The sequence below is a fragment of the Schistocerca nitens genome, chromosome 12, assembly GCF_023898315.1.
Source record: "Schistocerca nitens isolate TAMUIC-IGC-003100 chromosome 12, iqSchNite1.1, whole genome shotgun sequence".
Lineage (NCBI taxonomy): Eukaryota > Metazoa > Arthropoda > Insecta > Orthoptera > Acrididae > Schistocerca > Schistocerca nitens.
Genome location: NC_064625.1, coordinates 6,198,590 through 6,216,501, shown reverse-complemented (window position 1 = coordinate 6,216,501; position 17,912 = coordinate 6,198,590). Strand labels below are relative to the sequence as shown.

At 45.4% G+C, this 17,912-nt stretch overlaps 1 protein-coding gene across 1 annotated transcript in view; it reads left to right on the top strand.

Annotated features, from left to right (window-relative positions):
- The first annotated feature begins 291 nt into the window (after positions 1-291).
- Positions 292-17,912, top strand: part of LOC126215305 (centaurin-gamma-1A) — a 319,380-nt gene continuing 301,759 nt past the window's right edge. The window contains exon 1 of the mRNA XM_049941987.1: positions 292-418. The gene's annotated coding sequence lies outside the window, so the exon portion shown is untranslated. The remainder of the gene's footprint in view (positions 419-17,912) is intronic.

Here is a 17,912-nt window from a genome sequence, read left to right as displayed (position 1 = left end):
TCCGCCGTGTCGGAGTTGTCGAGCGCGGCCACGCTGGGCGTCGGCGACACTGACGTGGACGCGCCGGGGGCGGCGCCGGTGACGCCGCTGCAGCGGCCGTCGCGCCTCCAGGCGGTGGGCCGGTGGCTGCTGGCGGGCAGGGAGCGCGGGGGCGGCGGGGGCGACGCGCCGGCCGCCGCGGCCGCCCCCAGCCCCGGCACGCCTCTGCGCTGCGCCGCGCCCTTCGTCAGGAGCTACAACGGCAGCCACAACAACAACAACAACAACAACAACAACAATGGCGGACCGGGCACGCCGCTGTTGGCGAAACCGACGACGCCCGCCGAGGCCTTCCTGCGGAGCATCCGGAGGCGGTCGCTGCGCGTGCGGCGATCCAAGTCGCTGGTCATCGACCACGCCAGCGAGAAGCGCAAGTCCGGTAAGTAGGCTCCTAATGTGGGAGTGTATACACCGCCGCAAAATAATTAATACACCCTTTTCGCAGACCTCCAGTTCACTGAAGACTTACTGTTGCAACAGTGGAAATAGGGACACCAGTGTAGAATGCATCGCTGGATCTTTTGAACTGTCGATGGGGCGAGAGACAATCCCCATGACACAGCCCGAGCGCTGGCTGCAGAATTTGTGGCATGCACCCAAGATAGGCAACCGTAGGCTACAACGCCGTAACTTTGCTCGACCTTTTTCGAGACGCATGGAGATGGATGACGTGTGGCCGGTGAATGTTCTATGGACGGACGAGGCACAGTTTACTCCGCACGGTGCCGTGAATGCACAGAACTGCTGCATGTTGGTTCTACTCCGCCACATACTTTGCAGGAACATTCACTGCACTCAGCTTATGTGACTGTGTGTAACCGCAAACTCCTTCAGTCTCGGTCCGTTTTTCTTCGAGGAAACGACACCTCCTATTGGGTGCACAGTGACATCAGCACGTTATAAGGGCCTCCTTGCGCCACTCCTGATTCCGGATTTGCAAGAACGCGTCTCCACACAGATGGGGCGACACCGCACGTCGCTTGCTAGCCGAAAAGATCTGCTCCGAGAAACGTTCGGTAGCGACCACATCATCTGTAGGCAACCAAGATGTGTGGCTTTCCAGATTCACATATCTTTGACTTCACATACATGTGACTTTTCATTGGGGGGGGGGGGGGAGGAAATGTCTCAACGATTGTGTCTATGACGAATGCATCCGCACTCGTCTTGATCTGAAAGACAGAATACGACGACATACCGCTCTGATAACACCAGATATGTTGTTAGGAAGTGTCGGCCGTGCCGTGTTACAGATGCAGCGTGTTGCTGAGTTGCGAGACTTTACTGGACGTGTGTTGTAAGTTGTGACCGTATCCTAATAAATGTCTCAGAACTACCGTCACCATATGTCTGATCGTTGCTCACCTTTTCCTGCACGCCTCCTCATTCTGACTGCTTACAGCGCCATATTTTCACCTGGTGGAATAAATTGAAACTATTTCTTTTTTTTTTCTTTTTCAGCATACTGTGCGAGCGCACTGATTAATGAAAATGCCTACGATGTTTGAGTACTCTGCAATATATACACCCCACGCTGCAAAACTCAGAATCACCAAGAACAAACAACGCAGTTTTCGAAGCCTTTGCATCAGGCGTCTAGGAGATAGATGACGTCCTGAGGAACAACTTTTGTTAATGGCAGAATGTTCCGTGACTCTTGCCAGCAACGCTTGGTGTCCTTTGGTATTGATTATGCCCCTGAGATGTGGGGGGGTGTAGGCACTGTGCAGTGTGCGTATGCCTTCGTGTTGCCTGCAGTCCAGTCATCTCCTCCGTGTGAGAGGCCGTAGGCCCAACAAAATTAAAGTTCCTCGTTCTTCTAAAAAAGCTTTCCCTACTTTGAGAAACACATTCATTCGTAAGGCTTTTCAGTCGAAAATCTCACTACCAATTTACTGGGGTAGGCAGTATGCAGCATACCTGGTTAGTAAACCGTACTACTTCACTGAAATCGCGTCATACCACGGTCCGTGAACTCAGTAGAGAGACGCCTAGCGTCGTCGGGAAACATCATAGAGCATTTTGTCTCTAATAGAAGTTGTTCCGCGTGACGTGGTCTGACGCATCTAGACACCTAGACATTTCATGCAAAAGCTTTGAAACACAGTCTGAATACGTGTACCTTTGTGCATGCCTCGTGTTATTAAAAACAATCTGTGGTCAGCCACATGGACGATACAATAATGTCGACTTTTCGTCATCAAAGGCGACGACCTGCAGAATACCGTGTGCCACACGCAAGGACGAGGAAATTGATAGGAATTTAGTATACAGTATGGCGGAAGTGCACGAATTGCCCCTTATTAAATTGGTGAAAAATTTTAAAAAGCAGGAAAAGGCGAGGTGTCCAGAGGCTGGGGCGAGGCGCGGCGCCCTTCCTCTTCCTCCCCCCCCCCCCCCCTCTCCAAACATCTGACAAAAAAATGTCAAAAATGGCGGAGGTACCTGACTTGTGTTTCCAGCGTACTGCAGCGTGTCTTCACTTGGTTTCTCCAACACCCCTGCCCCCTCCTTTTCCCCGCTCCAGTGCCCAGCCAGTATCGTGACTAGCTTCTGCTTCTTTGTTTTTGGTTTTCACAGTTATACAGCCATCTGCAAACCGTGACAAACACCCGTGGAAATGAAAGTCTTTGCTGAGTACCGAGGCTATGAGTCTGCGGTTTCTTGCCGAGTCAGCTCGCAGTGAGTCCGCAGCAGCGTTCAGGAAGGCTACGCCGTCCTCCCACCTTTCGGCAGAGTGCCGGCGAGTATTGGGGGGGGGGGGGGGCATATCTTTTAAACGTCACCCGCCGCCGACGACTGCGAGACTTCGCCACAAGGCGGAAGCAGAGAACACACCTTCCGATACGTCACACACTCACTACGAATAGATGCCCTAGCGAAACGCAGAAGATTCTGTTACGAATACACTTTTCGACGACGCACTAACGGTATCATATATTTCAGGCACACGCGCCTATACATTCACAGATCCAAATGGCAAGTCTGCCGTGATATTCTTCTGCAGCAGTTACTTGCAAAGCTGGTAGTAGATTCAAGAGATAAGAAATTAAAGTCGTACAGTGTGAAGATTGCACGACCTCTATTTACATCTTCGATGAATCGGTACACACGCTACAGCATGCGCTACCTAATAAGTTCTAAAACGCCGCGCATAAAACCGCGATTCTTCCGGAGCTCATGTATCGGGTTCTGTTGGTCACAGAAAGCTGGGGTCGCTTCGGATAGCCGGTGAACTGGATACCATTTATAAACCCAACGGAAGTATCCTCTTAGTGTCACTGTCTCATAGCAGAGGGTCAAATCATGAATATTACACGCTCCCTCCTGCTTAGGGGATTGGACGAAATCGGTTTATTCTTTTTGAAACTGATGTGATCTACGATAGACATTAAGGAGCTTATCGAGGCACCGTTATTTCGTGGGCGGTTCGCTTCGTATGAAAACGGAGCAAATGGATAAAATTTTCCCGATATATTCCTAAGCTCCCGATATCGAATAACATCAACAATTTACTTGATGCCTTTATCCGTTTCCGCGTTACAGTGATTCAAAATACCCTACTTGTACACGTAAAATCCGGTTTCAGGCGAAAACATAGTTTATAAAGCGACATGGCACTGGGGAAGATGCTGTAATATGGATTATCACCACAAGCGTTCTGAGAATCCACATTCTAGTAACTAAGTACATGAAAAACTTTTCTGTACAATTTGTTTGTGTTACTTCAGTTTCATGTAAGCAAACTATCAAACTTTTACTGAACCATTTAGTTCTTTTCATAGGAGTGACATGCTGTGGTGTGACAGAAGAAAGGAACAAGTCGAAAAATGGTCCTATAGGAGCACAAACAAGACGAATATGCTCCTTTTTATTTAAAAGACTGACTAAAAAGTGGGATACAAGCTACCTCATTCTACATTCCTCAGCAATATTAAAAAGTTTGTCAACTTTTGTCACACTGACAGTTTCGCTCTTTCATATGCTGAGGGACGACGATGAGGAGGAGATCAATGTTCAACGTCCCGTCGACAATAGAGTCGTTAGAGACAGAGCACAAGCTCGGATAAGGAAAAGATTTTTTTTTGGGCGTCTACTGACTGGTTTGATGCGGCCCGCCACGAATTCCTTTCCTGTGCTAACCTCTTCATCTCAGAGTAACACTTGCAACCTACGTCCTCAATTATTTGCGTGACGTATTCCAATCTCTGTCTTCCTCTACAGTTTTTGCCCTCTACAGCTCCCTCTAGTACCATGGAAGTCATTCCCTCATGTCTTAGCAGATGTCCTATCATCCTGTCCCTTCTCCTTATCAGTGTTTTCCAGATATTCCTTTCCTCTCCGATTCTGCATAGAACCTCCTCATTCCTTACCTTATCAGTCCACCCAATTTTCAACATTCGTCTATAGCACCACATCTCAAATGCTTCGATTCTCTTCTGTTCCGGTTTTCCCACAGTCCATGTATCACTACCATACAATGCTGTACTCCAGACGTACATCCTCAGAAATTTCTTCCTCAAATTAAGGCCGGTATTTGATATTAGTAGACTTCTCTTGGCCAGAAATGCCTTTTTTGGCATAGCGATTCTGCTTTTGATGTCCTCCTTGCTCCGTCCGTCATTGGTTATTTTACTGCCTAGGTAGCAGAATTCCTTAACTTCATTGACTTCGTGACCATCAATCCTCCGATTTACTCTCAAACCATACTGTGTACTCATTACACTGTTCATTCCGTTCAACAGATCATTTAATTCATCTTCACTTTCACTCAGGACAGCAATGTCATCAGCGAATCGTATCATTGATATCCTTTCACCTTGTATTTTAATTCCACTCCTGAACCTTTCTTTTATTTCCATGATTGCTTCCTCGATGTACAGATTGAAGAGTAGGGGCGAAAGGCTACAGCCTTGTCTTACACCCTTCTTAATACGAGCACTTCGTTCTTGATCGTCCACTCTTATTATTCCCTCTTGGTTGTTGTACATATTGTATATGACCCGTCTCTCCCTATAGCTTACCTCCACTTTTTTCAGAATCTCGAACAGCTTGCACCATTTTATATTGAGGAAAGATAGAGAAGGAAAAGGGGCGTTCCGTTCCAAGGAACCATCTCGGATTCAGGGAAATCGCACTAAACCTAAATCAGGATGGCCGCACATGGATCTGAACCGTCATTCTCATCTAGCGACTGCGCCACCGGTCTGAGAAGGGGGAGGCAGTGGCAATGGGAAAGAGACGGAAGGCAATAGACAGTGGCTGTGGTATAGAAAGAGCAAAGGAGACAATGGCAGTGTGAGAGAGAGAGAGAGAGAGAGAGAGAGAGAGAGAGAGAGAGACTGGGACACAGTGGCAGTGGAATATAGTTTGACAGTGACAAGAGAGCGCTAGGAAAAGAGTGAAGGAGACAGTGCGAGTGGAATAAAGAGAAGGAGAAAGTGGAACTGGGTGATAGTGAGGACAGAGTATGTGACAATGACAACGAGGAAGAGCGAGAGAATGTGAGAAGAGACAACAGCAGTGGGAAAGGAGGAATGTGGTAGTAGCAGTGAGAGAGAGAGAGAGAGAGAGAGAGATGATAGTGAGTTGCGCTGAATGAGTGAGTGAGAGAGAGAGGGCGACTGGGAGCGGACGGGTGTGAGCGGCTTACAGCGATGAACCAGTGGCTGAGTCAGTCAACAGTTGGGGGGCTTGCGGGAGTTTCAGGTGAATTACATGTTAGAAAAGCGCGAATATGTTATCATGCCAAAATTTTTCAGTAAGAATCTTTTAAATAAACAGTAACATTTTTGTATTTTTTGCTTTGAGATAGGAGCATTTTTTTCCGCTGGTTTAGTTATATGCGCATTAGGCCTGTAAATATTTGCTAACTCTTTCTGTATGAAACTAGAGCATGAAAGCATGATGAAATTGACCTCATGATTGGCAGACGGAGTCTGTACTGACAGAATTTCGCCTACTCGCCGCAGAAGAGTAATATGTTTTTGAACGTTTCCTCCTTCTGATCAATCGGTTCAATCGACAACACTTCTTCCGCTTTCACATCATGTTCAACACTTCCTAGTTCGGTTTCGTCCATGTGTTGCGCTTTGGCGGACTAACATAGGCTTCAGTAATAACTGTTATCAAATGCTTGCTTTTTAATTCACTAAAATCCATCAACTATTCTCTCACAGTTATTTTACTTCTAATTTTCTAATATACACCTGCAGTGACGGCTCATGTAGAGAAACAGTCTGTCAGCGTTTTGGAGCTTCGAACATACTACAGCCCAATACCGCAACCTTGTCCCCGAAAATATACTAACCTCAACTACAGTATCATTGAAAATCACTAATCCTACTCGCCAAAGTGTGAATACTGAGAGTAATAGAGCAAACTGCTATGCAAGCACAAGACATAAAAGGAGTAATATTTTCTCTCAAAATTAGGTTTCCCTTGCTCCCCTGACGCTCGACACTTCTTACAAATTTTCTTTCTTGATCCTGATTCTGGTTGTTTTCCATCATTAAATTGTTTTTAATTATATTTTCTGCAGCATATCATATTTTAGTTCGTGAAATAATGAATGGATAACATTCATTGTTACGCAAAAATCACAAATTCCTACAACTATTACCACATGTCAATAACAGAATAGTGGAGCTTTCTATTTACCGTTCTTGAACTTCGGGAGCAATTTCTACTATTGCATAGACGTTTCTGTATGATAGTGTTGCCTGAATAGTCATAGAATTTAAATTATGAAATATTGTACAGTACTTGACAAAACAAAAGACAAAATAAATCGTACCATATACAGAAATGAAAGTTACTGAAACTGTTAGTAATTATTAAGATCTACACTCCTGGAAATGGAAAAAAGAACACATTGACACCGGTGTGTCAGACCCACCATACTTGCTCCGGACACTGCGAGAGGGCTGTACAAGCAATGATCACACGCACGGCACAGCGGACACACCAGGACCCGCGGTGTTGGCCGTCGAACGGCGCTAGCTGCGCAGCATTTGTGCACCGCCGCCGTCAGTGTCAGCCAGTTTGCCGTGGCATACGGAGCTCCATCGCAGTCTTTAACACTGGTAGCATGCCGCGACAGCGTGGACGTGAACCGTATGTGCAGTTGACGGACTTGGAGCGAGGGCGTATAGTGGGCATGCGGGAGGCCGGGTGGACGTACCGCCGAATTGCTCAACACGTGGGGGCGTGAGGTCTCCACAGTACATCGATGTTGTCGCCAGTGGTCGGCGGAAGGTGCACGTGCCCGTCGACCTGGGACCGGACCGCAGCGACGCACGGATGCACGCCAAGACCGTAGGATCCTACGCAGTGCCGTAGGGGACCGCACCGCCACTTCCCAGCAAATTAGGGACACTGTTGCTCCAGGGGTATCGGCGAGGACCATTCGCAACCGTCTCCATGAAGCTGGGCTACGGTCCCGCACACCGTTAGGCCGTCTTCCGCTCACGCCCCAACATCGTGCAGCCCGCCTCCAGTGGTGTCGCGACAGGCGTGAATGGAGGGACGAATGGAGACGTGTCGTCTTCAGCGATGAGAGTCGCTTCTGCCTTGGTGCCAATGATGGTCGTATGCGTGTTTGGCGTCGTGCAGGTGAGCGCCACAATCAGGACTGCATACGACCGAGGCACACAGGGCCAACACCCGGCATCATGGTGTGGGGAGTGATCTCCTACACTGGCCGTACACCACTGGTGATCGTCGAGGGGACACTGGTGCACGGTACATCCAAACCGTCATCGAACCCATCGTTCTACCATTCCTAGACCGGCAAGGGAACTTGCTGTTCCAACAGGACAATGCACGTCCGCATGTATTCCGTGCCACCCAACGTGCTCTAGAAGGTGTAAGTCAACTACCCTGGCCAGCAAGATCTCCGGATCTGTCCCCCATTGAGCATTTTTGGGACTGGATGAAGCGTCGTCTCACGCGGTCTGCACGTCCAGCACGAACGCTGGTCCAACTGAGGCGCCAGGTGGAAATGGCATGGCAAGCCGTTCCACAGGACTACATCCAGCATCTCTACGATCGTCTCCATGGGAGAATAGCAGCCTGCATTGCTGCGAAAGGTGGATATACACTGTACTAGTGCCGACATTGTGCATGCTCTGTTGCCTGTGTCTATGTGCCTGTGGTTCTGTCAGTGTGATCATGTGATGTATCTGACCCCAGGAATGTGTCAATAAAGTTTCCCCTTCCTGGGACAATGAATTCACGGTGTTCTTATTTCAATTTCCAGGAGTGTATTTAGAAGGAGATATCGTATTAGAATGAGGTTCTTACTTTATGCATCCGTTTTTTTCTCTTAATCACTATAAATACCACACTGTAACGTACATCTGTACAAATAATTAATAACAGATGTGCAGGATAATGCGGTATCATCGGTGGTCTTTGTAATACTTACCAGAATGTGAGACTGTTTATTCTCTTTAAGCTTTATAAACAAAATGGTGACTTAATGCTGCGTAACAAATAATAGTGTCTTACGGGGCGAAAGCCTCAGGAAGCAATGACGTTAATTTTCGTCTTTTTCTATGAGTTGGAAGTCAGCGAGGAAAAATGAATGCGGGGGAAGAGATTTAAATTCACCCACGATATGTGTCTGGTGTAGCAAGGATGCACTGCTAAACCAGAGACATAATGTAATTTCTCTTAAAGTATCGTACTTTAAAATGTTAATAAGTTGAAACGCTACACGCTGTTACTTCGAAATGTAGCGGAGACGGGGGCAAATCTACGCGGATTTCATATCGAATTTTTTAAAAGTTAATCGGTTAGATTTATCCTGTATAAAATTGTTTAATCTTATGACACGGCTATTAAAGCATGGCTTGATATATAATCTTTTAACTCGACGTTACATTTAAAAGTGCAAAATAATTGTATATAGCACACATCGAGTGCGTAAATGTGCTCGAGGTATGGAGCAAATTTGCTCACCTGTGTTGGCATATTTACACATATCGCAGAACACACTAATCAGAAAAAAACACTACTAAAATTTTCAAAGTACGTTTCGTTGGTAATAAACAAAATTACGGACTTGGTAAAGTAGTTAACGTGGTAAAACACTACAATGTTACTGTCAGTAAACAGTTTTTTTACCGAATTTGTACTGATTAACATAATATCACAATATGACTTACACAGAAGTGTGTATGTTGATTAACGCCTGTTCATCAGTCTTGACCGTGTTGTAGTTTACGCACACAAAAATAATACGTTTCCTGTAACAGTGTCTCCGTGAGCTCACGTTTCACGTCTAAGACACTGGGCCCATTCCTGATTTCTTTTCGATTGATTGTAAATGCAAAGTATATTTTCATCCTCTTCATTAGGAAGAAGAACTGGATGGGATATTCGTTGAGACGACAATGCTTGCTAACTGACTCTTTGGAAGGACCGGTTTTTGAGAGCGGGTTGGTAGGAAGCAGGAGTTATATAAAGTGATAGACGAGTTAAAGAGAAGCGGGAATTACGCGGACCTGAAGAAGATGGGACAAGACAGGAGAGCACGGAGAGTTACCATAGGGAAATCTGTCTTTGGGCGGAACACGAGTATCAATAGAATAGGCCTATCTACATTTTTCTTTGTTCTTTCTTAGGAATTTCTTGCCCTTATCAGTTCTTGCTCTCATAGAAGTAATAAATTCTGCTTGAAATTCATTAGGTTCAAATAGCCCTTCTAGAAATTTCTTCCTATTACTGCCGTATGTCTTCAGTCTTTTTGGATTGTGTTGCCAAGTGCCGTTGCCTCAATTTCCGTGTCTGGCATCAGTTAGGATGGCAGTGCATAACAGTGCGTGAACTTGCCCCAACATAATTGCTTAATGGTGCCCCATTGTCATGTTTTAATTAATTTCGAAACTACTGCAGTAAGCTTTCAAATGACACAAATTTGCCTCGTAAAATAGAATAAATTCGTGTAAGTGAACATAGGTTTATCTGCTCTCATTTCTAAAAGGTATGCTCCGTAGGAGGTTCGATATTTGAGTAACAAAACTTACTCACCTTGCGCTAAAATTGAAATAGGTTCTTCGCGCTTAAGACTTTCACTCTAACTGGAGTCGTGATGGGTGTGTCAGAGCCCTCTGTACATGGCAGTGCTAAACCTCTATTGTCGGCAGCGCTCCAGCAGGAACGGTTCGCGAGAAAAGTGCTCTGCGTAAACATGGCACAGTCTTCGCTACAAAAAATTATTTGGGGGAAGAGACCAAACAGCGAGGTCATCGGTCCATCGGATTAGGGAAGGATGTCGGCCGTGCCCTTTCAAAGAAACCATCCCGGCATATGCATGGTGCGATTTGGGGAAATCACGGAGAACTTAAATCAGAATGGCCGGACGCGGGATTGAACCGTCGTCCTCCCGAATGCGAGTCCAGTGTGCTAACCACTGCGCCACCTCGCTCGATCTTTGTTGTCGCTGTCTCGGCTTCACAAGAAAAGCTACTACGGGCACCATGAGGCGGCGGATGCCGTTTAGACACAAGGGAACACCCAATTTTGTGCGCCTCGGATGACGGTAGGTGATTGGTCGAGGAGGTCCGGAAACGTGTCGTTCGAGTTCACACCTCAGTTTAACGCATCAGGTTTCTGACTGTGTGGACGTTTAAAGTCGTTGGTGTATTCCACGGACATGGACAACGTGCTCACGTTCCAGCACCGTGTGTGACATGCGTGCGAGAAAAGCCAAGCGCAGCCACGTGTGACGTGTGTTGTAGACTGTCTTGTGAGGAGCTCTCCGGCGAACCCCCTGAGCGGAATGGGCCGTGTTTGATTATTTACCGCGTGGCATTGCGTGCAGATAGGGGTGCAGGCGTAATATACAGAAACTAAAGTATAAAATAATTTAGAGTTTTCACAAACAATGTAGATATAAAAGGAAGTGTACGCCAAACGTCAACATGTTCAGTCCATTGTAGCGCCTCTGCTGCTGCCTGCTCAACGACAGCACAGTTTGCGATGTAAGAGCGCAGAGAGGTCATTCGCTCCGAATATGCTGGTTGCACTGCCTTGTGCACCCATAATTAACAAGTATTTGACTCCGCACATATGTTCACGGGACTTTATTTCTCTAGTTTTGATCGGTGCCGGCCGCGGTGGTCTCGCGGTTCTAGGCGCGCAGTCAGGAACCGTGCGACTGCTACGGTCGCAGGTTCGAATCCTGCCTCGGGCATGGATGTGTGTGATGTCCTTAGGTTAGTTAAGTTTAAGAAGTTCTAAGTTCTAGGGGACTGATGACCACAGCAGTTGAGTCCCATAGTGCTCAGAGCCATTTGAACCATTTTTTTTTTTATCGGTACTATGTCGTATAAGAATATGACACACATTTGAAGCATCAAAGACTATGTAGAGGGCGGAACAAACTGTGTTTTTTTTCCTTTATGTTGCGTGCATTGTCTCCTTACTAATTTCCAAATAACGAGAGGGAGACGAATTTTTTTTTTCAGTGGTGACAGTTATTTCACTTCTGACGCATTTTACAGTAATAACGGTTTTATATGTCATGTTATTACTTATGCAGAGTGTAGGACCGTGTGTTTGCAATCGAATAAATTCATCATTTGTTATGTCAGTCGCGTCAGGCTCAGTATACTAAGGCATGAGTGGCCTGAAATACATGTGCATTTTCACGTACATGCAACACATCGAATTTCCTTGTTATGATATTGTACATTTAAGTTACAAACAGTTCTGAGGCATGTTCAAGATGTACAACAGGAAAATAGGCAAGCTGAATGTGCTTCATATAAATGAAAATACTCACGTATCGCAGGCCACTGATGATGCCTTAATAAACTGAGACGAAACGCGTCTGGCGGAACAATTGTTGCCTTTATCCAGTTGCAAACAGACGGCCGTGATCTAAATATCATTAACACAATATTATGCAACCGAGGATAGGGAGATAAACGAAGTGGAAGGTCTAAGAACTAGAATACATGTAATAGTGTTCTGCTCTCGGGCAGTTTGTTACTCTCAGATAGTACTCGCAGAACCGTTGACATTAGGGCCGAATTTTCGCTGATAGTTGCTGTCTGATGGTTCCTTGCGAGTCTCTCTCTCTCTCTGTCTGCGGGAGCGTTCACACGCAGCAGGGTGAGAGTGTATGTGAGACTTCACTCTCCGCAAGGTTTTTCTGTGCGTTAAGGAAGAGGCAACGAAAAAACGTTAACGGCCTTGTCCGTCTTGGGTTGTTTGGGGGAAGAGACCAAACAGCGAGGTCATCGGTCTCGTCGGATTAGGGAAGGACGAGGAAGTCGGCCGTGCCCTTTCAAAGGAACCATCCCGGCATTTGCGTGGAGCTATTTAGTGAAATCAAGGAAAACCTAAATCAGGATGGCCGTTCGCGGGTGTGTTTGTCTTGGGTTTGGGCGGCGCAGTGATTTTGGAGCAGGCGAGAATCTAGTGGCAGAGCTTGTGATGGCTTCTGATGGAAAATCCACAACAATATTGAAATTTTACGTGAGGTGGAAGAAACTCTCTTTTATAATTGAACCCAAAATTGTCAATCTAGATACTATTACGCGTAAATTCATTAAAGTTAAAAAGACAGACTGTTTGAGACACTAATATTTATATCATTAGCTACGTTTATTCTTCTTAATATTTCGTGAAGTCAGTAGTACGATAAAATAACGTTACACCAATTTCACCTTGATACTCGTTGTTGTTGTTGTTGTTGTTGTTGTTGTTGTGGTCTTCAGTCCTGAGACTGGTTTGATGCAGCTCTCCATGCTACTCTATCCTGTGCAAGCTTCTTCATCTCCCAATACCTACTGCAACCTACATCCTTCTGAATCTGCTTAGTGTATCTCTTGGTCTCCCTCTACGATTTTTACCCTCCATGCTGCCCTCCAATGCTAAATTTGTGATCCCTTGATGCCTCAAAACATGTCCTACCAACCGATCCCTTCTTCTAGTCGAGTTGTACCACAAACTTCTCTTCTCCCCAATCCTATTCAATACCTCCTCATTAGTTACGTGATCTACCCACGTTATCTTCAGCATTCTTCTGTAGCACCACATTTCGAAAGCTTCTATTCTCTTCTTGTCCAAACTAGTTATCGTCCATGTTTCACTTCCATACATGGCTACACTCCATACAAATACTTTCAGAAACGACTTCCTGACACTTAAATCTATACTCGATGTTAACCATCATCAGTTATTTTACTCCCTAAATAGCAAAACTCCTTTACTACTTTAAGTGTCTCATTTCCTAATTTAATTCCCTCAGCATCACCCGATTTGACTAAATTCCATTATCCTCGTTTTGCTTTTGTTGATGTTCATCTTATATCCTCAAGACACTGTCCATTCCGTTCAACTGCTCTTCGAAGTCCTTTGCTGTCTCTGACAGAATTACAATGTCATCGGCGAACCTCAAAGTTTTTACTTCTTCTCCATGAATTTTAATACCTACTCCAAATTTTTCTTTTGTTTGCTTTACTGCTTGCTCAATATACAGATTGAATAACATCGGGGAGAGGCTACAACCCTGTCTCACTCCTTTCCCAACCACTGCTTCCCTTTCATGCCCCTCGACTCTTATAACTGCCATCTGGTTTCTGTACAAATTGTAAATAGCCTTTCGCTCCCTGTATTTTACCCCTGCCACCTTCAGAATTTGAAACAGAGTATTCCAGTTAACATTGTCAAAAGCTTTCTCTAAGTCTACAAAATGCTAGAAACGTAGGTTTGCCTTTTCTTAATCTTTCTTCTAAGATAAGTCGTAAGGTTAGTATTGCCTCACGTGTTCCAACATTTCTACGGAATCCAAACTGATCTTCCCCGAGGTCCGCTTCTACCAGTTTTTCCATTCGTCTGTAAAGAATTCGCGTTAGTATTTTGCAGCCATGACTTATTAAACTGATAGTTCGGTAATTTTCACATCTGTCAACACCTGCTTTCTTTGGGATTGGAATTATTATATTCTTCTTGAAGTCTGAGGGTATTTCGCCTGTCTCATACATCTTGCTCACCAGATGGTACAGTTTTGTCATGACTGGCTCTCCCAAGGCCATCAGTAGTTCTAATGGAATGTTGTCTACTCCCGGGGCCTTGTTTCGACTCAGGTCTTTCAGTGCTCTGTCAAACTCTTCACGCAGTATCTTATCTCCCATTTCATCTTCATCTACATCCTCTTCCATTTCCATAATATTGTCTTCAAGTACATCGCCCTTGTATAAACCCTCTATATACTCCTTCCACCTTTCTGCCTTCCCTTCTTTGCTTAGAACTGGGTTGCCATCTGAGCTCTTGATATTCATACAAGTGGTTCTCTTCTCTCCAAAGGTCTCTTTAATTTTCCTGTGGGCAGTATATATCTTACCCCTAGTGAGACAAGCCTCTACATCCTTACATTTGTCCTCTAGCCATCCCTGCTTAGCCATTTTGCACTTCCTGTCGATCTCATTTTTGAGACGTTTGTATTCCTTTTGCCTGCTTCATTTACTGCATTTTTATATTTTCTCCATTCATCAATTAAATTCAATATTTCTTCTGTTACCCAAGGATTTCTATTAGCCCTTGTCTTTTTACCTACTTGGTCGTCTGCTGCCTTCACTACTTCATCCCTCAGAGCTACCCATTCTTCTTCTTCTGTATTTCTTTACCCCATTCCTGTCAATTCTTCCCTTATGCTCTCCCTGAAACTCTCTACAACCTCTGGTTCTTTCAGTTTATCCAGGTCCCATCTCCTTAAATTCCCACCTTTTTGCAGTTTCTTAAGTTTCAATCTGCAGTTCATAACCAATAGATTGTGGTCAGAGTCCACATCTGCCCCTGGAAATGTCTTACAATTTAAAACCTGGTTCCTAAATCTCTGTCTTACCATTATATAATCTATCTGATACCTTTTAGTATCTCCAGGATTCTTCCAGGTATACAACCTTCTTTCATGATTCTTGAACCAAGTGTTAGCTATGATTAAGTCATGCTCTGTGCAAAATTCTACAAGGCGGCTTCCTCTTTCATTTCTTACCCCCAATCCATATTTTCCTACTATGTTTCCTTCTCTCCCTTTTCCTACTGACGAATTCCAGTCACCCATGACTATTAAATTTTCGTCACCCTTCACTACCTGAATAATTTCTTTTATCTCGTCATACATTTCATCTATTTCTTCATCATCTGCAGAGCTAGTTGGCATATAAACTTGTACTACTGTAGTAGGCATGGGCTTTGTGTCTATCTTGGCCACAATAATGCGTTCACTATGCTGTTTGTAGTAGCTTACTCGCACTCCTATTTTTTTATTCATTATTGAACCTACTCCTGCATTACCCCTATTTGATTTTGTATTTATAACCCTGTAATCACCTGACCAAAAGTCTTGTTCCTCCTGCCACCGAACTTCACTAATTCCCACTATATCTAACTTTAACCGATCCATTTCCCTTTTTAAATTTTCTAACCTACCTGCCCGATTAAGGGATCTGACATTCCACGCTCCGATCCGTAGAATGCCAGTTTTCTTTCTCCTGATAACGACGTCCTCTTGAGTAGTCCCCGCCCGGAGATCCGAATGGGGGACTATTTTACCTCCGGAATATTTTACCCAAGAGGACGCCATCATCATTTAATCATACAGTAAAGCTGCATGTCCTCGGGAAAAATTATGGCTGTAGTTTCCCCTTGCTTTCAGCCGTTCGCAGTACCAGCACAGCAAGGCCGTTTTGGTTAGTGTTACAAGGCCAGATCAGTCACTCATCCAGACTGTTGCCCCTGCAACTACCGAAAAGGCTGCTGCCCCTCTTCAGGAACCACATGTTTGTCTGGCCTCTCAACAGATACCTCTCCGTTGTGGTTGCACCTACGGTACGGCCATCTGTATCGCTGAGGCACGCTAGCCTCCCCACCAACGGCAAGGTCCATGGTTCATGGAAGGACCTTGATACTCATAGACGAATAAAAGCCAAAAGGGACGATTATCTGGTAAATGAAGCATTTGCGGACACACTCGTACATTTATTTGAAAGCTTTTAATTCTATCAAGTTCAGGAGCCACCTGTAAATTCCTGAAATAACAAGAACAACGTAAATTACTGAAGGTCTGTTCTTCAACACGAAATATAAAAAATATAATCAATAAATGTGACCTCATTAAAATCATAGATATGTTACAGCTGTATTACTTGAAGTTAAATGGCGAATTTCTGAGTTACAAAACGATCACTTTCAAACATAGCTGCACTTGTTTGTCTGTGCTATAAAATTACTCTGCCCGATTCTTTGAATTCTGGATATTGTGGTAAATTTGTTGTGCGGAGGTGTTACAACTGTAGCCACATCAGCAAACAGACTTTGCTTGTTATCTCAGTTTCTGCAGTGCAGTATCTGTACATTCCATAATGCTTGCCCTTTCTCGTACAAACCAATTAAATGCGCAAATTCGTCCCGAGTTCACTTCATGGCGGCCTTCGTCACTTTTTTTTGCAGACACGTGGCGGACATTCAGTCCCAGTGTGCGTCCATCGCACACAGTAGATTCAACTCCCTCGGCAGTGGCGGTACTGTACACGTTTATAGGGGAGCTTGTTGCTGCGTTGATGTGGCGCAGTGGGTAGCGCGCCAGTCTAGTACATACACTACTGGCCATTAAAATTGCTACACCAAGAAGAAACGCAGATGATAAACGGGCATTCATTGGGCAAATATATTATACATGTGATTACATTTTCACGCAATTTGGGTGCATAGATCCTCACAAATCAGTACCCCCGACAACCACCTCTGGCCGTAATAACGATCTCGATACGCCTGGGCATTGAGTCAAACAGAGCTTGGATGGCGTTTACAGGTACAGCTGCCCATGCAGCTTCAACACGATACCACAGTTCATCAAGAGTAGTGACGCGTATTGTGACGAGCCAGTTGCTCGACCATTGACCAGACGTTTTCAGTTGGTGAGAGATCTGGAGAATGTGCTGGCCAGGGCAGCAGTCGAACATTTTCTGTATCCAGAAAGGCCCTACAGGACCTGCAACATGCCGTCGTGCATTATCTTGCTGAAATGTTGGGTTTCGCAGGGATCGAATGAAGGTTAGAGCCACGGGACCGAACACATCTGAAATGTAACGTCAACTGTTCAAAGTGCCGTCAATGCGAACAAGAAGTGACCGAGACGTGTAACCAGTGGCACCCCATACCATCACGCCGGGTGATACGCCTGTATGTCGATGACGAATACACGCTTCCAATGTGCGTTCACAGCGATGTCGCCAAACACGGATGCGGCCATCATGATGCTGTAAACAGAACCTGGATTCATCCGAAAAAATGACGTTTTGCCATTCGTGCACCCAGGTTCTTCGTTGAGTACACCATCGTAGGCGCTCCTGTCAAGGGTAACCGCAGCCATGGTCTCCGAGCTGATAGTCCATGCTGCTGCAAACGTCGTCGAACTATTCGTGCAGATGGTCGTTGTCTTGCAAACGTCCCCATCTGGTGACTCAGGAATCGAGACGTGTCTGCACGATCCGTTACAGTCATGCGGATGTCTGTTATCTCGACTGCTAGTGATACGAGGTCGTTGGGATCCAGCACGGCGTTCCGTATTACCCTCCTGAACCCACCGATTCCACATTCTGCTAACAGTCATTGGACCTCGAGCAACGCGAGCAGCAATGTCGCGATACGATAAACCGCAATCGCAATAGGCTACAATCCGACCTTTATCAAAGTCGGAAACGTGATGGTACGCATTTCTCCTCCTTACACGAGGCATCACAACAACGTTTCACCAGGCAACGCCGGTCAACTGCAGTTTGTTTATGAGAAATCGGTTGGAAACTTTCGTCATGTTAGCTCGTTGTAGGTGTCGCCACCGGCGCGAATGCTCTGGA